This window comes from Merops nubicus, unplaced genomic scaffold, assembly GCF_000691845.1.
Source record: "Merops nubicus isolate BGI_N331 unplaced genomic scaffold, ASM69184v1 scaffold12384, whole genome shotgun sequence".
NCBI lineage: Eukaryota > Metazoa > Chordata > Aves > Coraciiformes > Meropidae > Merops > Merops nubicus.
In genome coordinates, this window is record NW_008606268.1 from 57,069 (window position 1) to 71,129 (window position 14,061).

Consider the following 14,061-nt stretch of genomic DNA (forward strand, 5'->3'; position numbering starts at 1 on the left):
AGGTATAAGAATAATTTTCATTGTGAGCTTAATCTGATTATAAAAGGAACCTTGGTTCTTTTCATCCTCAATCCAAATGTGAAAGGTACTTCTAATGTCTTTATAAGCAGTTGGCTGATTCATGGGGGAGAAAAAAAAAAAAAAGAATACTGACTTAAAGTTAACTTCACTACAAGGACAGAGTTTTGTTAGAGCTTTCTTGGCTATGAGGAATATCTGTCTGGAAAGTAATAATCAAAGTTGGGAGCAGTGACACCAGCTAGCTGGCATAAATGGTTTTCAGCTACTGTTCCACTGAATAAGAACAAAAAGGTGAAAAGTAAAATTCACCTCAATCATTGTCTCAAATGGATAGAGCTGCGGATCTCAGAGCCTATGTATCTTCTGTACTGAAGTTATTACCTGCATGGTTCAGCTATGAACAAAATAAATGACTGTTCCTGAATATATTGTGGCATGAAGACAAGCAGCTGTTTTTTTGGGTTTGGTTTTTTTTTTTTTTTGTTATTCTTGGAGTTTAAATATAAGCATTGACAAGTACATAAATGTTTAAACACATTGTATTGATAGTAAAAGTTATGTGCTGTATATTTAATATCGTACTTCACAGTGAATGGACTGTGTGTTTCTTTACTGAGGCTTATATAACTTTCTTTACTGTTACTGGGCTTCATAATAGTGCAGGTGTGAACCAGGAGACAATATTGTAATCCTCTGATCTTGATTTTAACATCCTTTGTCAAAATCCTGGGTATTGCATGTAGGCAAACTGTTGGCCACTTCTTCTATGGGAATGGTTTCCCACTGCAGTCTTCACCAAAAATCTATCACAGCATTTTGTGCTTGGGACCAAACCATTGTCTTCTGTGAAGAAAAGCACTAATAACAGTTTCAAAAGGAAATTTTTTGAGATCTAGCTTCTTGTGTGGGATGGAAAAGTGACACATTTTCATAGTTCCTGGAGTAAGCATCTTCTGATCGTCCTGTACTATGTGAGTTACTACTTTGAGAATGTGAATTCAGCTCCTGCACACTGGCTGTGGCATCTTTGAGGTTGGTAATACCTGTGTGGGCAACGGGTAGCAGCACACAGGAGTAGAGCCTGACTTCTCTCACAGGGATTTTTAAAATCTGCCCATGAACTCGGAACTGTCATAATTCTAACCATAAATTTGTTGCTAATTGAAAACAGATTTTTCCTCACTGAGTAGAAATTTCTTAGTGCTTTTTGTGAAATGCTCTGTATAATTAGAGCTGGCAGAACTACCCCACCCCAGATTCCTGTTCACTCCTCTAGAAAGGCTTTTTAAACTTGATGGTGGGGGGGGAGGGGGGTATTAAAACCAAAAAAGGTTTCTGACAACTGTTTGGGTGAACTTAATTAACAAGCAAAGAATGACATTTTCTGCTCAGATGAAAGCCAAACAGAGATGAGGACACATATTATTACCATAAAAAAATTTACTTGCTCTGGTAAATATTAAAAAACAATCAAAATTTATACACAATTACTTTTGCTATGTAATACAAGTAATTTATGTAAGATTTAGCTTACAGATGAAAAGGACATAAAACAGCTAGCTCACTAGAAGGCAATCCCACAACAGCATCCTATCTCATGCTATTAGTAAGAAACGAACCATAATGTAAAAAGAGCAGCTAAATTCCCCCAACAAATCCTAGAATTGAAATAAAACTTTGCAAGGGGTTGTGCCAAAGAGGCCTACCAGACAGAGCTCAATGGACACATAACTGGTCACATAGCTGTGACACGTTGCCCCTATAGATCAGGAACAAGCATTTTCCTTGTGGTGCTACCCCTCTCATGGGTGGTCTCATTTTTTGGCTCTTCTGACTCCTGGTTCTTGCTTGTAGCTTGCAATTGTCTCTGACTGGTGGTTTTAACTGAATATCACTATTACTGTTTTTTCAGAAAACATGCACAAAAAGAAATTCTTGTATGCACAGTACGGAATTAAGATTGTTTTTAAATTTTTTTAAAATTTTTTTTTTTAAATCAGGTTCTTCTCTGTTAAAATGTTTTGCAGTTAAAGATGGAATTGTTTTCCTTCTGGTACTTCAGTCATCTCAGCAAGGTGTTACTTCAGCAACTTGGCTGAGACCATTTAAAACATATGGTATTTTTCAGCATTGTTTATTGTTACACTTTCAAAGGATGTAGGTATAAAAGTGCTGTGTCCACTGCTTTCCTGTATACCAAGAAAACAACTTTTCCATCAGAGAGCTGTGAAAGGGAAATGAAAATGAATCTGTTTGTATTTGTCATCTTTTTACTCTCTCAGATATTGTAAGTTTACTTATTTATATTGACCTTTTATATTATGTTTCTGATATCCAAACATATTCCTTACATGGTTGAGGGGTCTGTTTATGAGTCTATTAAGTATTTGTATTTTTCTGTCTTATGACCATATATAGCATCTGATAAGACAGGATTTTTCAGTCTGTGCAACTATTATCAGGAAATAATGGATTTTTTTTGTTGTTGTTATTTAGTAATAGAAACAGAACTTGACACTGCGAAAGGATGGAACAATTATTTTATTAATTTCATAGTCTTAACCATAATATTAAAATTCCGGATTAGTACATAGATGACATCTTATTGGCAAATTTTGCATACCCACTCTCCCAAAAAAAGATTATTCATAAATTGCTATATTAATCTATTAAGATTCAAGAAAATAAGTAGAAGAAAAATATCAATAATCAGAATTTTCAGATTGAAATTAAATTACTACTTGTTCGAGAGGCATGACTACTGGAACCATAATGATGTTATGGCAGTCTATTTTCTTTACTCCCTGCTATAGAGGGACATTTTGGGCCAAGGCAAATAAAAACTGTTCCTGTGCTTAGACTTGTTTGAAATGGCAAAGAGGAGATTTGGAGATGAGGAGCGAATGAGTGGCTGGTGGAGGGACTCTGTTGCTGATCAGGGTCACCCCGCCACAGATGGAACTGTCAGTTCATGTTAAAAAGACCAGACTATATTTTCTACATGCAATATTTGTAGTGCTTTAGATAATGGGCCAACAGAAGTAACACTAATCCTACAATCTATCTGACTTTAATACTTTGTTTACTAAGGAGATACTTGATTATATAGTGTGTTGGTGTACTTCCCAACCCAAATATGGCTGAAAAAGTGGTGGTTTATAGCATATTCAATAAATGAGTTTACTTAAGAAATATTAATTTAGCCAAGTAGAACGCACCTAATGATATGATCAGGAATGAAAACTGTGAAGAAAAAAAAGAATTAGTTTAGGAAAAGTCTACAAATTTTAATCAGTAGAAAGTGGTTGAGAAAGTTGAAAGGAAAATGATGAAATCTTACCAGAGAACTTACTGCTGAAATTTTATATTCAGATATTTGACTTTAGGTACAACATGGCCATTATCTGTGCTGGGATCTGTGAATACAGATAGTGGCAGTGTGTCTTTGCCAATAAAACAAAGAACTCTGTGCACAGTGAAGCTGGCAAAATTGTAAGAATAATTTTTGTGATTGTGAGAGAATGGGAAGTATTGGTGGTAGCACCTGGTTCATCAGAAAAAGCATGCAAACTGTTGCTGTCCCTCACCAAAATCTTGCTTGCCATAGCTGAGCCTTCTCACTTGAACTGATGATATGTCACCTACTTACACAGAGGTCTGTTCTTCCAGTCTCATAAACATGTCTGCGTATTTACACTGCCTAGAAGCTGGTAAAATATTTTAAGGTTTCACCCTGAAACCTTTAGCATCCGTACTGGGGAGAACAAGCTTGAGAAGAGCAAGGTTTGAAACTGGTAAAACAATTCTCAACAGAAAACTCTGAACTGACAGTTAAGTAAAAAGGTGATGGACACAGTTGCCAGGTAGTCTTTCTCCACCTTCTCAAGTCTGTAACTAGTAACTTGTAAATAATAAAGAAGTAAGTAAATTAATGAAAAACTTCAATATGCAAATTTTCTGGAGGGTCTGAGCATGTGCAGGAGGTCACAGCAGTAGAGATAAAGGTTTTTGAAAGGGCACTTAATGAAATAAAATACAAAATAAAACGGGACATGTAATTCCCTACAGGGCTATCAGAAGTCCATCTGAGAAATGTCTGAGAAATTCTATTGCAAGGAAGAACTGGGATTTTGGACGAAGATGCTAAATAGAATATTTTCCAAAATTGCTATATTAGTATACTGAAGTCTTAAAAGAAACTTTTTGGCCTCATGACTGAACACAAATGAGATTGGGTTCCTGTATGACTCTAAGGAACATGCATAGGATATCAGATTGTCATCTGTGACACTGATTCTGTGATTCAGATATCAAAGGCATGAAGTGTTGAACTGAGAAACCTCTTCTGCTAGAAACATTAAATACTTTGGGACCCCGAAACCAAGCTGAAATCTCTTGTCTTAGTGTTTGTTCTGCTTCTTGCAGAATGTTGCTGACAGTCTCTCTGACAGTGACTCAGCAGAGAGCAGATTTTTCAAGGATGAAGCTGTTAAAGATATATTTTTGTTCAACATTTTGTTCAGAGTGTCCCAGGAACACCTGTCAGGAGTAGCCATGCTAGAGAGCATGTGAAAACAGATTCCTGGATCACAGATTTTGATTTTTTTTTTTTTTAATGTTTTTAAGTCTCCTGGAATGGTGTAATTATTTTTTTTAATATTATGCAGTTGTTTTCTTCAGAGGTATGAAATAGGGCAGTCAGTTTTGTTTGTGTTTGTTATTCAGGGGTTTTTTTTGTGTGTTTGGGGGTTTTTTTGTTCTTTTTTTTTAAAAAAAAAATTAGGTGACAAATCCAGATTTGTTTCAATTCTACTCTGTGAAGTTACAGAGTCTAACAGTAGACTTTGCAATCTGGTTGCTGAGAAGATATTTGCTATAGAACTCCTTTCAGACTTAAAATTGACATTAGGTGGAAAATTTTTTTAAGGTATAGAAGAATCATAGACTTCACAGATTTACTATGAGGAGAAGGTCAAAGTTGGCTTTCTCACTGGATGTATTAGGAATAATTTGTATGTTTTGGCAGGCATTATTATACCTTTTACTTCTGATGGATGTTCAGAGGTCTGTGGGATATTGCATAGAGTACATGTGTTTACATTTCAAGATACAAGTCACTGATTTCATTAATGTTCTAAAAGGTAATAGTCTCTTTCTAATTTTAAACACGTGGGAATTTGGAACAGCATTTGTAATGCAGATAATTAGGCAAGGTGAAAGGCAAAACCTTCATCTTTGCAGGAGTCACGTTCATAAGTGACTGGGCTGCCTAGGAGCTTGCACACACCATATCATAGAAGTGCCCAGCAGTGCCAGACAGCTAACTGGGTTCTGTTATCTGAATTTCAGATCCACAAATCACATGGAAAAAACTCCAGAAGTTGTTATTGCTGCAGCTTAAGCTTCCCAAAGCCAGCCATCATGGGTGCTTGGTAGGAGGTGAAAAAGCCCACACAGCAGTTGTTAAATTCTCCATATGGAAAAGATCCCTTTCACTACAGAAATCTGGCAGTGGGCCTAGTCCCTTAACATCAGAGGAAATCCTAGCTGAAGGAGGAGGATGAGGTTGGAATAAGACACTCGTACATTGGCGAGGAACAAAAACGCTTGGCCCTAACTAGTGTGGAGTACAAGATTGTCCAAGACTCCTCAATTTCCAGTGACTGCTGTGGTGGGTGGAAGAGAAGCAGCTTTGGAGCATGGACCATATGACCACCTTCATTCCTCACCACACGGAAAAGGGAGGGTAAGAAACAGTACAGAAATTTCTTCCTAGAAAAGAGAGAGTAGAGACCTGACATGAAGGAGGAGAGATATTAGCAACATACTTCCACCTATTGCAAGGGAGCTTCCACTGTCCCCAGTTGTGAGGGTGTCCTCATTGCTCCTGATGCTAATTCAGCTCTTTGTGAGCTAGCAGGATGCATTTTCCTTTGTGCAATCAAAGGAGGAGTTCAACAAGGACTCTGATTTACACAGTGGGTTTACAATAGAAGTTCCCATCCATTTCTGTACTGTAGGCATGGCAGTCTCCATTTGCAGAACTACAAGAACAAAAACAGAGGCTACTACCAGAAATGTTGATGCATCGGGTCTTTGAGATCATATTTTCTTATAGGGAAGGAATTTTTCTGGGAAAGGCTTTTCCACCAGACACAAAAAATACTCAAGCCTCATAGGACCTAAAAATTAATAGAACTGGGACTGAGCTACAAAATATGGTGCTTTAAATTTTCACATCTTGAGGCTTAGGTGTTAATAAAAGTACTGGGAAAATACAGGAAAATTCACTTTATCGTCAGCATTTTTTATAGTAGTGTTGGCTATAGCAGATCTGCTTGAGGCTTGAAAAGTAGCAGAGAACTGGCACATGGTCATTGTAACACGTCTTTTTCTGGAAGAGATTAAGGGAACTACAGACCTTAAGTCTTCTATCGTGTGAAAATTTGTAGAAGCTTTTCAGAAAAATAGAATTAGTAAAAAGAAAGAAAGAAAAAAAAACAGAGTAAAGAAATCCCTTTTGTAGTGTGCTATGCCTTAAAGTTTCTTAAGGACATCAAGAGAGACTCCGCTGATAAAATGAGCCTTGGTTTCTGAAAGTGTTTGATAGGGTCCCTCACAGAAGGATTTGAAAGAAATTAAGTTGCCATAAGATTAGAAGGAAGAAACCCCCATGAATAAATAACTAAAGATAGGAAAAAATATTAAGGAATAAAGAGAATAAAGAGCTCCAGTAAAATTCCCTAGGGATCTGTGCTGCATTCTGTGCTATTTAAAATGTTTATTAACAATCTGGAAAAGAGAGAAAATTATAAGTATGTGAACTTTGCTGGTAATGGTAAGTATTGTAGGGAGATAAAGATGAGAGCTGACTATAAGGGGTTATGAAGGATCTTACATTACTGAGTGACTGGCCAATGAACTGCCAGATAAAATTAAATGAAGATAAATGTAGTATAAACATGGGATAAAACAGTACTAAATTTATATGTACAGTGATTAATTCTAAGCTAACTGTAGTAGGGTTACTGTAGAGAGCACTGTGAAAATCTCATCTTAATGCTGAATAGCATTGAAATAAAGCATATCAAACAGAATTTCTGGGAAAGGAAGAGAGAACAAACTAAAACTATTACTATGCTAGCACTTTTTTTTTTTCTTTTTTTTTTTTAAACATTTGAATACACTGCAAGTTTTAGATTTTTCTGTCTCAGTAAGGGTGCAGCTGGATTGGAACCAAAAGGGTGATAGGTGGAAATGACCAGCAGGAGATGTGCTGCTGTGCCTGTGGAACTCAGTCTCAAAGGGTCATGGGTACGTAAGGTTTGAGAAAGAACCAGCTGTAAAAATTGTTTGGAGAACAATTTCGTCGCCTCTGGCTCAGGGAACTCCTGTGCCACATATTCCTTAAACACTGGGAGAGTCTTCTAGGGAAATATTACTGTAAGCTTGCCGTAGGGAGCTGCTGCTGGTGCCTATTGGAGAAGGGGTGCAGTGGTATGTAACCCATTCCTATAGGTTTATATTGTCAATGCACAAAAGAGCTGTTAGGTTTGTACCCAGGATCAGAAACCCTCTCTGGCCTTCTAGTCCTGTCTCAGCCTTTGGACCTTTGTGCCTGTATTACATTTTAACAACCTAATTAGCATGTACTACCTTACTTGAACTCAAGTTGAGATGAAGATAATTTTGTACTAGTTTGAATTTATGCGGTAAGGGTTCTGTAATTCAAGTGCTATCTTCAATTTACTAAGATTTTAAAGGCTGCATTTCCAGAGGGTCACCACAGGTGATCTTCTATATAGAAACATAAGAAAGCCTGCTAAAAGTTTACCCAAAGACAATATCTGTTCATGCATGTTCAAATGATCATGCAGTATGTGTCACAGTCATTGGTCCCATCCTCTACAATATTAATTTTGGTGGGTTTTTTTTGTAATTTTGGTGAGTTTGTTCTTATTTCTTTTTTAACAATATAGTTATTAATCTGGCAGAGGTGGGAACACATGCTCTGGCCATCAGTTGGAAGGAATTCTGATTTGAGAAAGCACATATATAGGGGGCCTACAAGAAAGCTGTGGTGGAGGGACTTTTTACAAAGGCTTGTAGTGATAGGGCGAAGTCTAATGGCTTAAACTAGAAGACAGTAGATTTAGATTAGTAATTAGGAAGACATTTTTCACTGTGAGGGTGGTGAGTCACTGGAACGGGTTGCCCAGGGAGGTTGTAAACGCCCCAACACTGGCTGTGTTCAGGACTAGATTGGAGGAGGCTTTGAGCAACGTGGTGTAGTGGGAGATGTCCCTGCCCATGGCCAGGGGTTGGAACTACAGGATCTTTAAGGTCCCTTTCAACTCAAACTGTTCTGCAATTCTATATCTTTTGCTGGAAACTGCAATTTGTAACTGAAAATAGAGCCACTTGGTAAATTCAGTGAAATTTTTAGAATCAATCTGTGATTCAAATGTACGTGTTTGTGTTGACAACTTAGGACCTTGAGAAGATCTTATATGTTTTACACTTGGAAACTAGTTTTGTTGAGAAACCCATCAAGCTAGTTTAGTGCAGAACTGTCCTTTTTTCCTGTGTACATTATAAAGCCATGACTTATTTTGTTTTACTTTCACAGCTAAGCTTTGACAAATAAGTGAGTTGTTCAGAAAGACAGAGGACTATTTATATGTATGCTAAGAATATCCTTTTGATCTGGAGAATGAGTTATTGATACCTGCAAGAAAAGAACAATTTTCACAGTTTTGTGAGGACTAAGAGAACATCTTTAAAACTTTAGCCTTAGGGTAAAAACTAGGAGAAAATTAAAGCTGTTTCTGAAATACTTCACCAAACATCTCCTAGAAAATGACCCAATCTGCTTGATTATTGGCACAAACTCCTTAATGGCTAGCATCAGCTGAAGCTGGTTCAGGATGTGCTTTGACTGTTGCTGGTAAAAATTCCTTTTTTGAAGAGATGTGTGAATGGTCATTAAGCAGAAGTATTGACAAAGGAAATGCACTGAACATGAAGACCATGTGATTAAAAAGATATTTCTATAATGTAATTCCGCTGACAGTGACATGAAGAGTTGCATATTTTTATTCATCTTATTAAGGTTTGAATGTCCTTTTATTTTTCTACGCAAACTATTATTTAGAGAGAAAAGAAAAGCTCTTAAAATCCCCAACTGTTTTCTCAGTTTGGTAAGTTACTGTGAGCACAATAGAGTGCTGTGAAATGATCTGTGAAATCCATCTGGATATCAGGCAGAGCATTCATTCTTTCTAGAAATGTCCTTCCTAAACTGCAACAAAGGAAATGGCATCATGTGTTAAAAAAAAAATTTGTACACTAAGATGTCCATTTCACACCCCCCCTCAATCTGTGCTTAAAATAGCAATAACAACCTTGGTGCAGGGCATTTTCTGGCGATTAATAACTGGCCAGGGTTAATGGCCCTCAGCAGTGCCTCGGGCCATCAACTCCTCCCAGCCAGTCATTACTCCCTGGGAAATGCCCTTTTCTGGGTAGTTATTGTTTTAATATTAGGATGTAGAAGTTGCCATTGAATGGGGAGAAAATGACCTTGTGGCTGTGTTAAAAAATAAACCCCCAAATGGCAAAATTTTAGAATTATTTACAGGCAATGATCCATCAAAATTAAAATCTAGAGTTTGCAAGAGTGACAAAATTCTGTGAGCCTTATTACCTGTGCCAAACATTTATCCCCCAAATACTTCTCAGTTTCTATTTCATGTTTGTCATAGGTAATTGGGTAAATTACAAAATTTGATCTTTTAAAATGCACAGTACCTTTGACATTAATTTATACTGGCTGTAATATGATTTTAGTCTTTTATGAGACACTGAGTGCATGTGATTTAGATAATTCTGCTTCTTCTCTTTTATGTAATGCACATTACAGTATTAATAAGAAAGCAAATTTATACCTGATAAAAGTAGTAAGTATATGCTGTTCCTTTAGCCCATATTCTGCACTTAATTTCGGTGATGTGGTTTACATTTTAGGTGTTCTGCTAGAGTTCTAATGAAGAAAAATATGAAGGCTAAGTCTATATTTAAAAGTCTTGCTCACATACCTATGTAGGCTAGAAATACTAAAAATAAAATTGCATGTAACTGCTGTGCTGGCAGAATCCTAGTGTAGATGCAGTTACACCATCAATTTTTTTATTTTTGCTCAGGAGCCAGTACAGAGTTTACTTTGGTGATGTGATCTGTGTCAATAGTAGGAGAGCTGGCTCTATGCAGACATGTTCTAGCTTAGAGAAGAAAAGCAGAGGCACATGCCTGAATCTATCACAATTGGAGCCAGCTCTTCCATCTGACTGACAGCAGCTGGACTATATCCCAGTCTCCTGTGCTTTCTGGGGAGGGGGACGGTGGAAAGATCTGAAATTCAGAGCAAAATGTGGGAATCAAGGGTTTCAAAGATGATGGTTGCTTGTTTGTTTTTTTTTTTTTTTTCCTTATCCACTGTGACGGACATATATATTAGCAGAATTCTTGGTGGGTTCTGAACTGATCCTAATCTAAACCCTCAACACTAGTGATAGCTTCTGAGCTTCTGAACACTTTATGGACACTGAATTACGAATCATGATTATAAATTTTTACATAGTCTTCTTCACCAGACTTCTCTTATCTGTCACATTTCCATATTCTTGATCTCAGTTCATCCTGCTGTTGTATTTTAGTTCCTTTTTTATGTTCTGGTTGAAAATAATGAAATATACTTGCTCTTAAGGTTAAATAGCCACTGCTAAATGTGCAAAATCAGGTGGCCAGCAGGAACCAAAAAGCAAAATGCTTTTTCTCTTCATATAGTATTAGTCTGATACTGTGATGTGAACATAAACATGCCAAAATATTACCATGGGATAGCAAATTACTGTGTGTCAGTATGGTACCTGCCTGTGTGAATGTAACTTGCAGCAGATGAAGGCTAGATCAAGTTATCATTAATTTCTTTAATTTTGGAAGTAGCAAGCTGGATTTAACCTTGTATTTTGTGCAGTTCGAAAGGTCACTGAAGTAGTCGATTGCTGCAGATTTGCCAATTGCTGGTAACTCATAAATCAGTAACTTGGTTGTGCATCTGGTGGAGATGGTATATTCTTTTAATTGTTGAAAGAAAAATGTGACAGAAAGTACTTATTTTCTGAATGCTTAAACACAGATAGATATTTTAAAGGCTTCTTTCAAGGAGACCTAAATCCATCCTTTGCTATGAGCCACGTAAGCTAAATATAAACTCTCAGAAAACAACTCTTCTATCCTATTTCCTGCCACTATACCTCTCAATCTCACAGCTCACAGGATGAATGTGTTCTTTTGGGTTCTTTTTCTGGTTTATTTTTACATCTTTCCTCATATTTTTTAAGCTCAGGGTTCCTAATCTATTTCAAGTTTCATTTTCTTTTAATTCTCTTTGCTTAACATTTTTCTTATAAAATTGTAGTTATATTGATTGTTTCTATCTATACATAACAGCTAGTTAATGTCTAAAGTTTTGAAAAAAAAAAATTCAGGTAGATTCTAAAAATCTTTTTTGCAGTGTAAGAATCTGAGAGACTTTAATTAGCCACACCATTCTTGGCCACATAGCCATTTATGAAAGATATTCCCCCATACTAAAATCTGAATAAACTTGCAGAGCATTTCATTTAACTACAGCTCTCGTGAGAAGACCTAGAATTGATGTCAATTTTATAGATACCCCGAATTCTTACCTGTGAGCAGTATGTGCATCTCAAGTTAAGGCTGGACACTAGAAATGGATGTAAGACACATTTGCATTCTGCTAATGTTGTACTGTTGACATCCCTCTGGTTCACAGACAGACTTCTGCCTTAGATTCAGCCAGAGGCATCCACATTTCACCTGACTTATTTTTAGTTTATCTTCTGGGGAGCACACATACTTACTGCTAGGTCATAGATAGATTCTCTCTAACATTAGATGACAATTGGTCTTAAAGTGCTTTCATTTGAATGAGACTATAATACCATAGACTGCTCAATGCATTTTAATTTTTGAAATGTCCAATCACATAGCAGTATGCTGAGAAAGTTAGATAACAATTTTATTAAGCATCCATATATTTAGTGAAAATAAGGCCTCTTTCAGTTTCTCAGCATCTTCAGTTAAGCTTCCCTAAACGATGAAGAGGTGGATGGAACTGGCAGTTGAAGAGGAAAGATTAGTCAGAGCGTAGCTGCCAACTAACTTCCAGCCCTTAATTTTGTATCTTCTTTGCTGCTGGAGTGTAGCCAAAAAACTATTTGGGTCATCAGACATAACAGCTAGCTACTTAAGTTAATTATAATGTCTGCATATAAAAAAAAGTAAAGCTACCCACTCATGAGATCTTGATCACATCTCAGATGGGAGAACTGAAGACCTGCCATCGTGATATTCAGTGCATATTGCTGAATTTTTGGCCCAGCTGGGAGATACCAGGCGATAATAGGAAGGCTATATGAAGAGATCAAGTTCAACAGAAAATATTGGATATTCAAGTTTACTTCTTGAAAAGTTTTGTGCTTGACAGAAAGAAGAGTTTCCTTCTTTGTTAAGGAATGATTTTAATGTAATTTCACTGTAGAAATAGCTGTATATGGAACATTTTTTCCAAATGAAAATATTTATTTTTTTAAAATGGTTTTGTGGAATCCACAAAACATATTCCTTACTTGCTTCACCTTCTTGTCTGCTCTTCTTTTCTCTTTTAAAAATTCCTGAATTATGTTACTAGCAAGAAGCTATTAAGTGCTAATTTATTGATAATTATTTGAACAGTGCAACAAGAATTAATTTTGTATAAAAAATGCTACTGTTGATACAGGTTTATCATTAAAGGAGCTCAGGGCTCCCATTAACATGGGCCTAACAAAGTACAGTGGTCTTCCACCAGGTCAGGAGTGTTCTTGTTCATTCAGAGAGGTTGAAAGCTTAGTGGGAATCAATGAATGTATGAGAGTGCCTCTGCTATTTGGCTTTGTTGCAGTTCAGGGTTTCTCTGTTGCGTGTGAGGGAACTGGATGACATGTAGTCGTGGAGATGGCCTTGCTGCTGGGCTATGGGTCTGATCTGTTGCTCAATAACAACTGAGTTTTATCAAAAAGTACAGCTGCATGAGCTTGGATGGGGGCAGAATAAGTAGAACTGAAGACTATGTTTGCTTTAGTATGTGATGAAGAGGGAGAGCAAAATTTGAAGATAGGTAACAAGGAAGAAAAAAACCCCGCACACGGGGCTTGCAAGATCACAGGAGAATACAGTGGAGACAGCAATGAGTTAGATCTCAAAAAGTTAAAAAGAAAATAGCTTGAAGATTCCATGAGAGAACAGAAAGCAAAATATAGAGATAAAAATTTTTAACAAATACAGACTGGGCAGGCTCCTGTGCCTGGGAAGACTTGACAGGCTTAATGTCAGAACTGCTGAAGTTAGGTGACTCTCTGCTTGTTGCAAGGGTATGAAATGATCATGAAGAGGATGATGCAAGAATATTTGTTGATCATGTGTATTTTTGCAGAGAGAGCTCATAGGAAAACTCAGGTTGGCTGGAACTCAAGAAGTGAGGTGAACTAGTCCAACCTTCTCCTCAAAGGAAATTGGTTGTGAAGTCAGACTGTTCAGAGGAAGTTACACAGATTTGAGGAGGATGCTCAAAGAAATGGAAATGTTCTTCAAAAGAGTCATTCTAGTGTCTGGAGGAGGAAGGTATACGAAGAAAGTGAACAATAGCTACAACAGTTGTTACTATGTTATTATGTTCATTGTAGCTTTCTACTCCTTTTATCCATGCTTTCCAACAGGAAAATAATACAGAAAAACTTCTTGTAAGTTATCCTCAGTGAAGTTGTAGTGGGGGTGGATCCCACTGGTACCACTGCAGGCACTGAAAAGATCCTGAGTTTTCAGCACCGTGAATGTTTGCAGATGGTCTCCTTTCATGAGGTGAACCTGTCCCGTTAATCAGGCAGGTTTTGGAGTGTGAGGAAGCTCTCCTCTTTG

General features: G+C 37.0%; 1 protein-coding gene across 1 annotated transcript in view; it reads left to right on the plus strand.

The window, feature by feature from the left end:
* The window catches only part of DPYD (dihydropyrimidine dehydrogenase), a gene marked incomplete at its 3' end in the record, with an annotated part of 141,579 nt that overhangs the window by 53,090 nt on the left and 74,428 nt on the right, over nucleotides 1–14,061 (plus strand). The window lies entirely within an intron of this gene.